The following is a 17,377-nucleotide window of genomic DNA, read 5'->3' as shown; positions in this document are numbered from 1 at the left end:
CGGTTAAAAAAAAATGAAGCTGCGAAAGACGTGGAAAATTAAATTCATGAAAAAAAAAAACACAAAACACGTCTATATATGTTCATTGACAAGTTAGTACAGCCAAAAAATCTCATTTCTTGTTGGGGTAATAGTTGCGTCAGTTACAGCTTGAGCCCTCATTTTATATTTCACGCTCCGATAATTTCTCTCATGATGTGATTACGTGCTTTCCCGAGCACAACATTTTCTTCAAAACGGGGGCGGAACCGGCTCTCACTTCGCACTATGTTTTCGAAAATTACCTAGCGCTGTTGACTTCAAAATATTCCTGTGCTCAAACAGGCGGGCATTCAAGTAACGGTCGGTATGCCTGGCGTAGCACTTTTATGAGAAAATAGTATTTTGTAGACTGACTACAGCTTGCACCGTACAAATATAAATTTTTGGTTGATGCTGCAACGGGGGTTCCTGCTAAGCACATTTCGAACTAAAGCACACAAACCAGACAATTTCAAATTAGAGCTGGCATAATTATGCCCACATAGTACAGACTGGCAGCATTTAGCAGTCCTTCTGAGAATTCTTGCATGTACAGCAGAGCCATGACAGAACCATGACTCGCAGAGAACGCCTTTATGCAAAATGTTAGGATGTCTTCAGTGGTGAATCATGTTTCATCAACTAGTGTGACCTTCCCGCGGAATCCTTTTTTTTTTTTAAAGTTTAGGGAATGGGAACATGGTATGAAGGTTACTTTTGAATTTGCCTATGAATAATTTCTTCAGTATTTTTTACTTATCGTTTCATTGTGGCAGCAAGCTTGCTTGTTGTGGTTACCAGCCCAGATTCAGAGACACATTTATTCAATTTCATCACGCACACTAGAGTAGTGTAAAAAGTAAGACTCCACCAGTTTGCGGTCTGCTTTTAAGTCGCGCCACGATGGAAGCTACGGAAGTTTTTTCGACCAAGTCAATTGAATGGCCAGTGCTGGGCGGTCGCTTCCAGTAGTTCATGGCACACGTGAAAAACTACTGCAGTGGGTAAATTCATCGTGCAAACAGGTCTTTGTTGCCAGATATAAAAAAAAACAGATATTGGTTTTGTTTTACGTGCAATGCTTCTCACACGGGTTACAAAATGTCACTCGGTACGATGTGGGCTATATTAGCTCCGACGAAATTGTTTTAGCTATGGTGCATTGCATAGCTGAAAGGCATATGCGTTAAATGTGAGCTTCTTTGCAACACCGAATGGAAATCTAGGTTTGTACACTCAGCAGGCACCTAATTTAGATAGGAAAACCCTTCTTGCAAAAAATACTGTACCGGGTACATTGGCCGCTCTTTGAATATTCGCCAGTTTGAGCACAGATGTTTATATAAATGCAGAGCACTGCATAACGTGCCCAAGAAAGGGTAAGTGCCGCTCTATTTTTGATTAAACTGCTGTGCTCGGTAAAGCACGTAATCAGCGCACGAGAGAAATTACCGGAGCGTAAAATATGAAAGAAGGGGACAAAATGTGTAAGTGAAACAATTAATATCTAACAAAACCGGAGATTGCTTTCCTGGAGTCCGTTGTCACGTGGTAATGCTTCCATACTCGTTTTTCGTACTTTTTGGACGACGTTTTCCACATTTGTAATGCCACTTGAATTTTTACTTTCGTTTTGTTTTCTTTGTTGCCTTTTATCATGTATATCCCTTGTAGCCTTGAAAGTCGAATCCAGTTTTGAGACCCCGCTCATTTTTGTGTCGTCATATTCTCTTTTGTCCTTTTTCACGCTATTCTTCCACCAGAACGAAAGCGCAAGTTTTATCGAGTGAGGCGGTCGGAGTTATCTTACAGTTTGGAAAACCATCAGAATACGTTGTGATCACCGACAACCTTTACTGGCTCTCCGCATAGGTAGGAGCGAAATATGAATATAGCCCAGGTTGTTGTGAGTTACTCCTTCACAGTATTCGAATAGTTAGGTTAGGCATGGGACAGGGATCGGCTAGTTAACGTACGCCATTACTTTCCCCTTGCAAAGACGAATTTAAATGTTGGCGTCTCCTTTGATGCCGAGGAGATGAGTAAACTGCAAGTGAAAAAAAAAAATAAGTGCTTTGAAGGCCTCCGCTCACAGACATTTCCAATTCAATGCGAGGTCTGCGTTTGAGACCTAGGTCAAAAATCGGCATTGCACGGAAAATTTTTGCCAAAACGTCGCTAATGCGTATACAGTCCAATGAATCAGCTAGCGTACAATTTCCTTGCATGGAGGGCGCCGAAGTGCGATAGCAGGCGTCATCTGTGAGTGTGGGCGAACTTTTTTCTTGCTTATGATAAAATAATAACAAAAATAGAAAACAAAAATAAACGTTACCAAATAATATTAGTAAAAAAGCAATAAATTAGCAAACGTCTTCCCATTAATTTAATCATTTTATTACCTTTCATTACATGACCCTCTGATGTCCTCAGGTAATAAATATGGTTCATGAAAATAACAAAAAAGCTCTTCCTTGTATTCGAAGTGCGACTTTTTAGTATCGAGGTTAACCGCACCAGCTTGATTGCCCCCAGCACTGTGCGAGTATCTAGAATAGATCTCTAAAAATCCGAGAAGACAAATGCGTCTTTTAAGCATACTAAACGTATTTGCCACTTCAAACCTGCCAGTACCACATCCATTGCTCGGTGGAATGCCGATGGTGGAGAACAAGGAATAAACGGCATCACTTGAAAGTCGAATAGACCACCATGTGTGATTATACGGGTTTTTCGCGATTTCTTCTGTCGACCTGAATTTAGAGGCAGCATCCCTCTAGCTTACCATTCATGTCGAAGAGCCGGTTCAGTGTGACATCAGTACGTGAGGGGACGTTAGTCATATTTATTCGTTATGACGTTCAAGCGGAGGTAACCGACGAAAATCAAAGTTTGCACTCTGAACACAATAGCTGATGCCGTGCTGTAGGACGACGCCGCAGACCATTTCTTGGTCTTGTGGCGACACACGCCAAAGGCTTCGGCGTAGAAGTCGAGTGTCTTCGTCCCTTACATTATGGTGCCTCGCAATTGACGTTTGTCGGACTATTGACTACGAGGGAAAGCACTCGCTGTATCTTTGAAGGAATGTGCGGTTCTGGCCTGTCTCTTCAGCGGTAGTGCTTGGTTGATGTCGTACACTGGTGTGCTGTTCAAAGAGATGCACCTGTTGTACGTGAGCCTGAGAAGGCAAACAGGTCTTTTATCTTCGGGTTTTTGTGAAGTACGATCGGTATTTGTCGGCAATGCTTGTTAGCTGAAGCTTTGTTCGGGGAAAATCCGGAAATTTCTGATGTCTCTTGCGAAGCAAAGCCCTCGATCTAAAAGAAAATGAGTAAGTTCTCTGGATGCCACTTTCGACTGACTCTATACCTCTGGCACCTAGAGAGTACCTACAGGGGAGCACTACCCCAGGGGGGGAGGGGGGGGCAATGGGGTCCGATCGAGGGATCGAGATGCACACATCATCGAAGACATTTGGATCAACGCAATAATTTTATGACGTCGCAGAAGGTACGAGCTCTTCCGTCAAAATCATGCTGATGTTCTGCCTAAGGCCAATATCCATCCAAAAAGTCCATACCAAAATTTACGACACGAGAATACTGCTGCAATATCCGAAAGGTGGTATTCCGACACCCAGCCATATGAGCGTGCTTGTGTGGCTTAGGTAGGAAACCGGGTTGTTGATTTTTATGACACCTTCCCCCCTCAAACGAACAGCCCGACCTGGAATCCCCTGCCAACTGTCTAATGTCGCCGTCTAGTTAAGTCGCAGAAGCCATCGAAGAACCAGTCCTCGGCCATGTCGGCTGCCCACGCCATGCCCGCGGTTTTCCGCTCACGACGCCAACGCCGGCACCGACGCCGAATTTTCGGAGCAACGTCCTCCCTAATGCCATCGCATTAGAAATGACATCCCCAATGGATGACGTCGTGCCACTGGCTGTTGGCTCCCTCTTTGTGTCATAACGAAGCCCCTAATTTTCTCTGCACTTGTCGGCCGATGCTGCCGAAGTAGTCATTTTCGCCCTTTATCGAAGTTCTCCAGAAGGAAGAGAAAGCTTATAAGAATGCCTCAGAAGTTTACCAAAATAAGATGTGCAAAAAAAAAAAAAATGTCCTAAATATGAGAAAATCTAGTTTCTTGAGGCATATTCCGCCGCGAATTGCGTACTGAGGTTGTCCTAGTAAAAATATTAAGCATAGTAAGTTACACCACTCTTTTTATCGGCATTTATTTCTGAAAGTTTAATAAGAGTAAGTTTTGTTACAAGTAAGAAATAACTTAGCAAGTTGAGTCCTTGCACTAAAAGACGGCAAAGCTGTGTGTTTGCTCTTCGCAGCAGCATACTTCACGCCGACATCTGCTGCTTGAATACAACGGCACGCGAGGCCAGAGCACTGCGAGCATTGGCAACACAAAAATCTGTTTAAAGTTACAGATACACATAATAAAACTGAAGCTGTGGCCGAATAATCTGAATGCCCCTCACGGAAACTGGAGAAGCGGATCAAGGCTGCTCAGCGACGGTTTTGATCCAGCAGCTACGACGAGGGCTATCAAATGCAGGTGTCGCTTTCGCTCTGAGCTCCAGAAGAGCAACCAGTATGGAGTAACCAGTACGAGTAACCAGAGTAACCATTACGGAGCTGTCCGTGCCGCGACCAGCGTTTTGATTGCGTATAAGTTTTGTAATGTCTCCTTTTGCTTTCTTGTTTATTCTGGTCCAGTAAAATGCCAAAAGGAGGCTGCGAGTGGTCTGTACCTGCCATCAACGCAGCTGATCATGGCAATCGTCATCAAAAGTGACACTGTAAAAACAAAACGCCAGATGCCATTTGAAATTATGTTGTTATTCTACTCCGTCTAAACGAGAACAGAAACAGTCGGCTGCATCATTTTCGCATATTATAAACAAACAAAGAGATGGACAAGGTACGACGTCAGGTGACAATTAGAGTACAGAAAAATGTGAGTGAAACAGAGATTTTCTCCTGAAAACATGGAGCACCGAAAACTATTGGCAAGTTTTATGCACTCTGAGCGATATCAAAGATAGAGACGAAGTATCACGTCAGGCAGTTCGATACAATGCATAACTGCAGAGGTATTGTTAACCTTTCTCTATGCTTGACTCCACTATCGGGGACAAGTGCCGAAAGGGTGTTCATTTTGAGTCGCCCACGCCTAAACAAACAGAGTCACCGGATAAACTGGTCGCCGCCTTGTAATCTACTGGGGGGCTACCCCACTGCTTTGCGCCTTAATCCGTTTCCCTCTTCCAGTTTTGTGTGCAGCAACCGTACGTGCCCTTCTCCTTCATATATTCCACTTCAAGTTTGAGGCGTTATTAACCGAATATCCAAATGCAGCAGTATTCCTGACACCAATACAGTCACGTCAGAAATACCATCCCCTTACAATCAAGTTCAGCGGTCTTACATCTCTTTCTATGGTTTTAACATCCCTTTCCCTCGTTTCCTGCCTCGCTCCATTTAAAGCTTCCTCCCATTATGCGCCCCAGCTGATCCCCTCCTTCATAAAAATTAAAAAAAAGTACAGGAGCCTACAGAACATCGCGCATCACTTTTGCATTTTAATCCACCACCGCCCCGCCGGGGTGGCGCAGTGGTTACGGCGCTCGACTACCGTTCCCAAGGAGGCGGGATCGAATCCCGGCCTCGGCGGTCGCTTTTCGACGGGGGTGAAAAGCAAGGCGCCCATGTGCTGTGCAATTTCAGTGTACGTTAAGGAACCCCAGGTGGTCGAAACTTCCGGAGTCTTTCACTATGGCGTCTCTCATAGCCTGAGCTGCTTTGGGACGTTAAACCCCAAAAACCAAACCTAATCCACTCCCCCTCCCTCCATTCAGGTACCTTGATCTTACTTCCCCTTTCCTTTAGGGGTTATGCATCCAATCGGAGAAATACAGTAGCCTTATTGAGACCGCATATTGCGTTAAGGTAGGGCTTGCTTAAGGTTAAGGCAAATAAACATATATTTGGCGTTTTCCGACTTACTACTTGTTCCTTGTTCTAAAAAAAAGCAACTCAGTAGAAGTAGTATGAACCCCCCTCCCCCTCCGTCTTTTTATTAGGGTGCGATACAACCTCCCGGGGCCACTATTCCTCACTGTTCACTGCCATCATTTGCACTACCACTGTCACTCAAGGGACGAGCATTTAAAGTTTCTAGCCAATGCGAAAAACACAAGATCGGAAATGCCATATCTGCCGTATTACCCTCAAAATTTATCAAGTAAGATTATGAAGAGAGACGCAATGATTCCAGGAATCACGCTCTGTACCCATTTAACGTTTCCGAACCCCTGTTTCGAGGAACACTGGCTAGGCAAGCTAATATTGGAGTCAAATATCTTTAAACGAGCACCACGGAAGGTTCAGTGCACAGCAAGCTCTTTCAGTCACACGGAAAGCCGCTCAACGTTCGGTACTGATCGAACCCGTGAGCCCATATTAGCGCATCGTCTGTCACAGAACAGCGGATGACGCCTCCGAAGTTATACTTGCTAATTTCAGGCACCACCGAGTACACGTTCTGCCTGGGGCAAAAAATTGTGCACAGGGCTGGCCGAAAGATGGCAACCCAGCCAAATGCTCACAGAATGTCTTTTGGGTGTCCAGAGCAAAGTTGTGGGTGCAACGCGCACAGGACGGAATCGTCGACGCACAAGTTCTTTGTTTTCGAGATTTTAGAGGGCCGCGTTACCCTCTTTTTGCCATTTTATTTGGAACATGCGCCGCCGTGTTAACGACAGCGGTCGTGTGCAACACGCGCGCCCACTCTTCTTTTTTGTTTTCATTGGACCCAACTTCACACTACCCTCCACAAATCTTTCGAGACAAGTTATGTACTGTTGGGGGCCATTAAAAAAGTAACGTCCCATCCCTCTTAGAGCAAATGCGAAATAATCCTAAACCGACTCTACAAACAGCCTGGGAGCCATAAAGGTGTATGCTCCCTGGCGACTTACAACTATTCAGTTGACACAGGTGGCTTGGCTTTATTTATTGGAATCAGGTGGCTTAGCAAGCGCAAAATTCTGCAAATGCGGCGTACATTGGTAAATAAAAATCTTTCTCACCTTGAAACAGCCAAAAAGCGCCGAGTGCTCACCTAACCGAATACCAGCTAGGGACGTAAGAAGAAATAGGACGATGCTTTTGCTTTGCATGAGGGCTAGACGCTATAGCGCCTTTTACATTTTTGGTCAAATGTTTAGGGGAAACCCACAATGTGGAGTAGATTTCTAATAAGGAAGTAATTACTCATTGACATCCCCCCAAGCTCCGCCACACGGCTACAAAGGAAAGCTATACAGCTTTCTCAGTAACTTGGTAGCTAAAGAAAAATTCCTCTTGGTCCGGAGATCGAACCCGGCACCACAGCCTTTCCGGGACAGTCGCTCTACCAACTGAGCTAATCAGGACGGCCAGCAGATCAGACGGTAGGGCAAGGTCGAATTGATCTATAGCTCGAAGCTAGAAAGGTGTTGGTCAAATGTTTAGGAGAAACCCCCAAGGTGGAGCAGATTTCTAATAAGGGACTAATTACTCATTGACATCCACCTAAGCGCAGCCATACGGCTACAAAGAAAAGCTATGCAGCTTTCTCAGAAACTTCGTAGTTAAAAAAATTCGTGCCAGTCCCCGGACCAGGACGATTTTTCCTTGAACTATTAAGTTTCTGAGAAATTTTCCTCTTCAGAATTCTGGCAACCTCGCATTGAAGTTATGGAGCAACGTCGCGAAGGGAAACGGCGGCTCGAGAAGGCGGAATGTTTCGGAGAGAGAGCACGACTTGATATTTCCTCACCACGTGCGAGGACTCACGCGATTAAGGCCAATATCTTCAAGCGTGGCCAGGTGATGCTGGCGCTGGGTAACAGCGACGACAATAGCGGGCAATATGGCCAGGCAATCCGCAAAAGTTGCAAATAGGATGGGTTTCATTTGTGCACATGGGTTGCTTGCTAGTGGTGTCGGTCGAAGATATGGGGATGCTGGTGCTTGCACAGACACTAACATCGTAGGGTAGGTAGGCGCTTGATGTCTTGCCAGGACATTGGCGTAAATTGTGAGAGATGAATTAGATTGTGTAGAATAAGTCCTAGATCGTGATTCGAGCGGTGAACGCTGCTAACGGCGTAATGTGCTCAGTGGTGGCTGTGCGCAGCTGGAGTCCTAAAACTGGCGTCTTCACTGTCGGACATCGGCGTAAGTCGATTGACCGCGATAGGTCTTGGGGCGACGTTGGCGTACGTTCCGGGAGAAGGAACAAGTCTCGGGACGTTGGCGCAAGTCATGATGCGGATAGAGGACAGGACTGCCTCAGCAGCCTGCTCTTCAATGGCTTGACGAATAGCAGGGGTAAATACAATGGTTGTTCTTGAAGGCTAGGCAGAAGTGAAAGCTGACGCACCATCTGTTCACGAACCAAATCTTTTATTTGCTGCAGAAGAGAGGAGTTGTAAGTTGCATGCATCAGTCCGGCAATTCATTTCACTTGAGCTTGGTGATGACGAATCAGCTTCTCGAAGCTTTCGTAGAGCGTAGATACGTCGGCAACGGTGTGCACGTCACGGGCTAGCAGCATCTAAAAGTTGTCATTATTTCATCATCATCATCATCATCAGCCTGACTATACCCACTGCAGGGCGAAGGCCTCTCCCATATTTCTCCACTTAACCCGGTTCTATGCTAGCTGCATCCACTTGACCCCCGCGAACTTCTTAACCTCATCCGCTCACCTAACTTTCTGCCGCCCGGGCTACGCTTTCCTTCCCTTGGAATCCAGTTTGTTACCCTAAGCGACCATCGGTTATCCTCTCTTCGCGCTACATGTCCTGCCCGTGCCCACTTCTTAATTTCCACTAGAATGTCGGTAACTTGAGTTATTTCTCTGACCCACTCTGCACGCTTCCTATCTCTTAATGTTATCCCTACCATTTTTCGTTCCATAGCCCTCTGGGTTGTCCTCAACTTAAGTAGAACTCTCTTGGTTAGCTTCCACGTTTCAGCCCCATAGGTGAGTACAGGTAAGATGCAACGGTTGTATACTTTCCTATTGAGCGATACCGGTAAGCTACTAGTCATAATCTGCGAGCGCTTGCCAAATGCGCTCCATCCCAATCTTATTGTTGTTATTTCCTTTTCATGGTCCGGATCTGCGGTTACTACCTGTCCTAAGTAGACATAATCGCCTACTACTTCCAGTACTTCGCTACCTAATGTAAACTGCTGTTCCTTCCCGAGGCTCGTCATTTCAATACATACAATTTATACATTTCAATATTCTGCTTTATACTGTCAGCTTCCGACATGTTGCAGTTCACCTGTTTCCATACGTCGACACCTTCTATCTTGTCTGTAAAGCTTTAACCCATCCGCTGCGGTCATTCACGTAAGCGCTGTTGCAGCGCGAAGCTTTCTGACTTCCGGGCGGCCAAACATTTCTGAAAAATTCGTCTTGAAGGCGGTTCAATTTCGGAGGTCTCCTTCGTGGTTCCGGAGCAAGATAGCGACGCCGTTGAAATAAAATTATTGTGCTTTGTGTGGTCGTCCCACTTGTTGTAGAGGGTCACCTGTCCGTAGCAGGTGAGCCAACTTTCTACGTCATGGTCATCGGTCCCGCTGAAGGTAACCGGATCAAGCTGGCGAAGGGAGCCGACACAGATGACGGCCTGGCCAGCTTGCACGGCTTGGCGTATAACGTCCTGCGGCATCACTGGTGTCGGGAGAGTCCGGCTACGAAGCTCCAGGACCGGTTTTCTTACCCGGCACTTCCACCAATTGTAGGCTGGGGTCAATGGGGTATTGAGAACCGAAGATCAGCGGTGAACACGGCCCGTAGACCGCCAGGTTGAACACGACCAGTGATAGTAATGCCAATGACAGGATTGTTCCACAAGTACTTCTTTCTCTTCACACAGCTTTTTTCCTGCGTTGGCATACAGAAAAAGAAAAATCAAATTAGATTTGCAATGCTTACAATCTCATGTTTTAGTTGTTAGCCGAAATGGCGCTGCGAGCGGTGAACACAAACCAGACGCGGTCGTGATCTTCCTACGCCTCTATTCTAAAGGTCTCGCGTGCAAGGATCGGAAGGGTCGCCTTGTACTCCTCGGATAGGGTGCTTCAAAACTCGCTTCTCCTATTTTAAACCTCCCTAATGACTGTTGGATTCAGTGGAAGCCCTATTGCTGGCTATCTAAAAAGTAAGTGTTAGCAGAGCACCGAGGATGGAAAAAGAACTGCGAAATGTCTTGTTTCAGAGTGGCCATTGATGTCGTTTAAATAAAAAATGACTGCTCCCCCCCCCCCAGTAAAACATGCCACCGTTTTCCTGTCTTCACTATCTATTTCCCACTTCCTCTCTTCATCCGCTCCTTTTAGTTTGGCAAGGTGGATACATTGCCCCCCCCCCCCCCCCCCCCCCCCCCGCTTTTGTTAGTTCTCCACTTATCCAACGGTTGTCGCACTGAAGCTGCTGAGGAGGAGGAGGAGGAGGAGGAGGAAAAACATTTATTATGTAAACTTCCTTTTCTTCCTGAGCGGAGCCCTCAGTCCAGGGCTCCATATGCCGCCTCAATCCTGCAGGCCCGCCAGAACAGCTGTCGCTGGTCTTGCGGGTTGGTGCTGATGAAGCGGTCTCAGAAAGAAATAAATACACGTCAGTCCATAAGCCCATGGGCCACGGCAATCCTCTCGGCCCGCGCGATGAGCCGGCGTTGTTCGGCCAGCTCCCCGTGCGGGACAAGGCATCTTCCCAAGATGAGAGGGTGGGGTGAAGTACAGGTGGAATGCCGCCGGGTGGCTTTGGGCAGGCCCAAGCAGAATGGTATAGTGTAGGTCGGTGTTGTTGGCAGGTGGGGCATTTATCTGGGTAGCGGGGGGGGGGGGGGAGAACAAATTTTTGTGGTACAAATTTGTATACGTGTGAGTCTGCAGTTGTCGCCATGCCACAGCTTCGGCCTTGGTGAGCGTTGGGTGCGGCGGTGGCAGAGTTCTTTGTGTGCGGTAATATAGTGTAATGTGGGTGTAAGACTGTGGAACTGTGCTGGCGTCCTCTGTGTCTACTTCCCCCTCCACTTCCGTCGACAGCGCCCGGAAGGTCGCTGCTCGGGCGAGCACGTGCGCACTCTCGTTGCCAGGAAGGGAGGAGTGACCAGGAGTCCAAACAATTTTAACAATGGGAAAGGTATCATAGTTTATAGGTGAGAGCACGCGTGAAGCCTCGAAAGATAATGTATTCTTCGCGAAGGCGCGACACGCAGCTTGTGAATCTGCGATTATTGTGTATGTTGGACTGGTGGGATGTTTGTAACATGTGTCCATGTGGTGTATGAAGGTGAGTGCTACCGCTACGGCAGTCTCCTCAGCCGTCGTGCTCGAGTTCCTGCCACGAACGGAGCCCGTAATCTTAATTGAGCCGTTGGCGTCCGTAACAGCTAGCGCCATAGCGTCTGTGCCCGATGGATATCTCGCCGCGTCGACATATAAAACAGTTTGGACACCTCTGTACTGGCGCAGGAGCTGTGCTGATTGAAGTGTCGTCCACAAGGGAGCGTTCCAGCTATGCTTACTAACTTCAAAAGTCGTAGGCTGCGATAAACCCGCCGTGCACGTACTTTGCGATTAATGTAGCACTATTGCAATACGTTGCTGCAGTATCGTTCCCTCTAACTCGCAAGTGATGAAGCAACGTGGGCGTCAAGTCCGCCTGGCATGCGTTTGATTGTTGGTCCTGCCCATTCTTTTCCAGCTTGAAAAGACGAAATTTCACTTTTGAAGAAAACCCGCAGAAAGCCGATGAGCGAACAAATGCAAACGGAGAAATGTATGAGATGCGCTGAGAAGCAACTGAAAAATTTGAAATATGCGTGATATGCGCGCCTTTGGACGCAACAATGTATGAACGAGCTCTCCACGCATTCCACTTTTTTCGTGTCGGAAAAAGTAAAATTGGCCAAGTTCGAGAAGGGCGTGTTGTGCGCAGACTGGAAGACTCATTGCACAACGCGTGCGAGATGTTGAAAAGCATTCTTTTTGCATTTTTTTCCTTGAATAGATTTATTAGAAAGCATCCAATTTTTTCCCTCCGATCATGGTCACAGCGCAGAGGACTGACCTCCTCCTGGATTCCCTGTAAAATGTAGTCGTGGGCGCATCACAAAAGAGGCAATCTTCTCGCTCAAGTCAGTAAAATGCGATTCTCCAATTGAACTCAAAAATTTAAACCTGGTATTCAGGAATGTTCTTGAATACACATTCCATTTGACAGAAGACGAATGTCGGGCATGTATCTTTGAAGTTCCCGAAATTTCTCTTTCGGCGAAAAACATCAGTTATTTCTCTTTTTTTCTTTTCTTCTGATTCCTTAAGATACTATGTATTTCAAGCTTGCTTCACAGTGACAACCTGAGTGGGACCTTTAGAGCTTTCTTAAGCGCCACAAATATTTCCCTCTGTAATAAACGGGGGGAACACTGTGTAATTAGTATGATTTCTTGGGTTAGTTTGAAACCCTGTAGGAAATGTTGTTTAACCTTACTGGGTGCCACTATTTTCTAATAGCAATATTTAATTTGATCAGAACAGACTATCAGTGGTTGCAACAAAACTAAGAAAAAAAATTAGGGAACTTTTACACGTATACTACGGGACGACATTAATGGCTTCCTTCAGCGGCTGCTTTCGAGGAGGCTGAGGGAGAGATCTCAAAACACCTCTTTCTGGGCGGTCCTTCGCTGCTCTGACATGTGGCTTTACCTCACCGTACGTCCGCGGTGCCTGCGGAGCGTGGACTTTTCTTTTTAGTGGAGGCCATGTTCAAATTCACTTATTCTACCCTTCTTGCAATATTTTTGGAAAAAGAAAATAAGTTGGTGCAGTTCAGGTGGTTCACTAATCTTTGGGTGCGCGGACAGTGTGGCCGCGTAGGCCACACACTGCATATGCGACGCGAGAATTCAGTTTAGCTAGTGCCTGTAAAAGCCCTATTGTAGAGAGAACAGTGCGAGAAAGTTCCTGCTTCTAGATCAGGAAATTCGGGAAGAGAATCTCTCCATTTTTTTAGAGAACATAATGTTCGAGGGCACAAATATTATGAGTCTTGCAGAGTGTCGTGCTTAAAAGCTGGTGAAAGGTGAACATATACTCTCTGGGAAACTATAGACCCTATTCTCTATCAGGTTTTGCGGAGGCGCCTTAACGTCGGGCGGTTCGAAGCTAAACACACACACACACACACACACACACACACACACACACACACACACACACACACACACACACACACACACACACACACACACACACACACACACACACACACACACACACACACACACACACACACACACACACACACACACACACACACACACACACACACACACACACACACACACACACACACACACACACACACACACACACACACACACACACACACACACACACACACACACACACACACACACACACACACACACACACACACACACACACACACACACACACACACACACACACACACACACACACACACACACACACACACACACACACACACACACACACACACACACACACACACACACACACACACACACACACACACACACACACACACACACACACACACACACACACACACACACACACACACACACACACACACACACACACACACACACACACACACACACACACACACACACACACACACACACACACACACACACGCACGCACGCACGCACGCACGCACGCACACGCACACGCACACGCACACGCACACGCACACGCACACGCACACGCACACGCACACGCACACGCACACGCACACGCACACGCACACGCACACACACACACACACACACGTTTCCGAAGCGTTGCGTCGGTCTACCGGCCCCCTCCATGCTGCCCGCCGCTCATTTGTCGGACACTGGAGACGCCTTGCAACGCCGTCCAACTATAGCTCGGATTTCATCGACGCCATGTCATGATTCGCCGAAGACATTTTCTCTCTCTCTCTCTCTCTTTCTCCCTCTTTGATGTTGCGTTCTTCTTCTCATGGTTTGCAGTAACTTTGAAAAGACGTCACGTGAATAAGTGCTATGCGAACTGGAGCTTGAGCATTCAGAAGGCGTTTTCAGTGCGGTGCAGTGACGACAGGGCCATCTACCGACGCGACAAAGCATCGGGTGAAACAACCACGCCTAGGAATTAAACCTTCCTTACTTTTCGGTTTGTTTTCTTGTTTCCAATTACACTGCCATGTACCTGGTTGTGTAGTGAAACAAAAGGAAGCACTGCTCAAACCGTCTTCCTGATGGTGCTGTGAAGGCGAGCGATATGCCCGAGGCGTCCACCGCTGAAAGCGCCCATCGCAGGGGACCAAGCCTTTCTGCTTGTCGTCTTTTTAATGTATTTCATTTTATTTGGCAACACGCAGACGTGAAAAAAAAAAAAAAAAAAGATGTGGAATATTATTCTGGGCTCCTAGATAGTCAGGTACACAATGTAATTTTCATAAGCATGCATTGTTATGGCTACGGAGGCGTGAGGAAGAATGTTTCATGTGGAAAACATATCTCATTCAGAATATTTTTAGGAATAAAACTTTCTCAAAATGAGTGTTCATAAATAGTCACTCAAAATAAGGTACAGATATCTAAGTGCGAGCTGCTGAGGAGGAAAAGGACACGAAGGACGGATTTATATTTTATATTTATAAGGGAATATCAATTTCAGCATTTGTGAACGTTTGCACTCCGAATTCAGTACGATGTGGAAAGAAAAACTGCAATAACCAGACGTACGCAAAATCATTTATTTGAAATGAAGCCGAAACGAGACGAAATCAGAGCAAATGCATTGTTCACCTGCTTAGGTTTTTAGAAAGCCTGCAGCAAACGAATAAAATAGACTGAAACGATAAAGCTAACAATAGCAGATAAACCATTGAATGTCATGAAGTCACTACGATTGAACTATTTCGAGTGTTGCTTATAAAGAACCTTAATTTGAGTGCCTAAAGCAAATTTGTTCGCATTGCGTCGTTCATGTCATAGATTGAATTTTGCTGGGTAATTCGGCTCGTCCCCCCTCTTCCTTCATAAAAGAAAACAAAAAAAAACACACGGCTTTAGCATGTTATATTGCCGTACTGTATGGACATTTGTGGAAATCATTTATGGATAAAGAATAAAAGAAGTGCATTTGTGCAGATAGTTGTAGTAATTTGTGGGAGTTATTGAGAAATCGTAGGTATCTCTTATTTGCGGTTTCTTGGAGGCCTTTGACGAAATAAATTTCATGTTGCATGGCAGAGAATGCATCTAAACTTCATATCTGGAAATATGGGAACGATTGTTTCCTAAATTCGCATGTGTAAAATCTAGTTTTAACGATATTTACGGGACGGTAGTACTTGACAATTGATTAGATCTGAAGCTGTGTTGATATCATGCTTTAAAGAAATTTTAAGCTGTGAATGCATAAAAAATTTTAACAGCACGGAGGAGGCCTTATATGACATATGCGTGTTCAGTCTTGTCTCGCTCCAGTAGATTTTTCTGGCGAAATCAAACTGCTCCAGATGCCCATGGGCTCCGTCACGAGCGTATCTGTTGTAGTATTGTTAAAACGTTTACTGGGGGCCTGCAATAGAACGCGCGCTCGCGCGCGCGCGCTCCGGACGGGGCCTACGTCATCCTCTGGGCACCGGCCGCACGGCCTGGGTCCCCGTTTGCCGTTGCCGGCTCGCTGGTTCCCTGCCGGGCCAGCGCCTTGATGACCTGCTGGACGGCCCAGAGTTGTTTCTTTTGATTGTCGCTCCCTGCGGCTGCTTCCAGTCGCGGCGGGATCCTCCCAGACTTAGCTTCTTCCTGGTACTTGTTGCAGTTCCACAGAATGTGCGCGAAGCTGGCCGTCTCCGTTCGGCAGACTCTGCATTTGTCTGTCGTCTGTCGGGTGCGTCTCGGGATACATTCTGTGCATTAGCGACGGGCTGGGGAGTGAGCCGGTATGTTGCTGTCTGAATAAAACGGCTTGCTCTGGACTGAGCCCGAGCAAGGGGCCGGAAGAGTTCTGCGAGCTAGGCGGAACGTCTTGGTTATTTCGTTGTAGTCGGTCATTCGGTCTTTGGTGCTGAACCACAGCGGCCAGTCGACCGAGGCGCGGTCCGTTAGCGCGCGCGCCTCGGCGTGTGCCGTCTCGTTGTGGTTGGCGTTGCGGTCTGACGCCTCGCCCGCGTGCGTCGGGAACCACTTGATTCTCACTTGTTTGCTGCCATCGTCGTTCTTGGTTGTCTGCAGTATGCGCACCGCTTCCTTCGCTATCCTGCCTTTGGCGTAATTTCTCACCGCCTGCCTCGAGTCGCATAACACTGTGTGGCACTCGCGGTCGGTGATGATCAGGGCGATGGCCACCTCCTCCGCTTGCTCTGCTGGTGCATCTCGTGCTGGCGGTCGTGCGAACGGTGCCGGTCGCGTCGACGACGACCGTCGTGAAGACGTGTATCTTGGCGTACTCCGCCGCGTCAACGTAGCGTGCGTGTGTGTCGGCCGCGTGCTGGTCTATCAGTGCCTTGGATCTCGCTGCTCTCCTCCCTTTGTTATACTCCGGGTGCATGTTCTTCGGTACCGAGTCCACTCTGATGTTGCGCCTGATCTCGTGGCCTGACCTGCTCCCCTTCAAAATCAGAGCTCTTTCTCTACCACCCCAAGCAACAGGACAACGTCAATCCTCCCATCTCCCACACGCTAGGTGCCCATTCCATCCCACTAGTATCCAAAATCCGAGTGCTAGGGCTAATGCTCCACTCCCATGGCGCGCACGGAGAAGTCATAAAGGCTCTCCAAACACACGCTCAACAGGCCACCCGACTGATTCGCCGCATAGCGAACCGCCAGGCTGGCCTACGCCAGCGAAACACCTTTCGCCTCACCCAGGCTTACATCATAAGCCGCACCGTATATGCCCTTCCATACCTACCCCTCCGACAGAAGGAGAGAGACCGGGTAAACGCGCTCCTGCGGAGTTGCAAGAAGATGGCTCTACGCCTTCCCCCCAGCACATCCAACGATCGGCTTCTCAAACTCGGTGTCCACAACACCTTTGAGGAACTTATAGAAGCCACCTTTACGGCACAAATATACCGTCTATCGAACTCAGAAGCTGGCCGCGCTCTATTATCCAAATTAAACCTAATCCCAATTACACACCCTGCCAAGGGTGTCCCCCTTTCTTCTATCTTCCGCTCTAACCTCAATATACCCCCCTCCCCAAGAACATGCACCCTGAGCGAGATGGGAACCGCAGAAT

The sequence above is a fragment of the Amblyomma maculatum genome, chromosome 4 (genome assembly GCF_055883805.1).
Source record: "Amblyomma maculatum isolate TAMU_Amacu chromosome 4, ASM5588380v1, whole genome shotgun sequence".
Classification (NCBI taxonomy): Eukaryota; Metazoa; Arthropoda; class Arachnida; order Ixodida; family Ixodidae; genus Amblyomma; species Amblyomma maculatum.
This window is presented reverse-complemented; position numbering follows the sequence as displayed.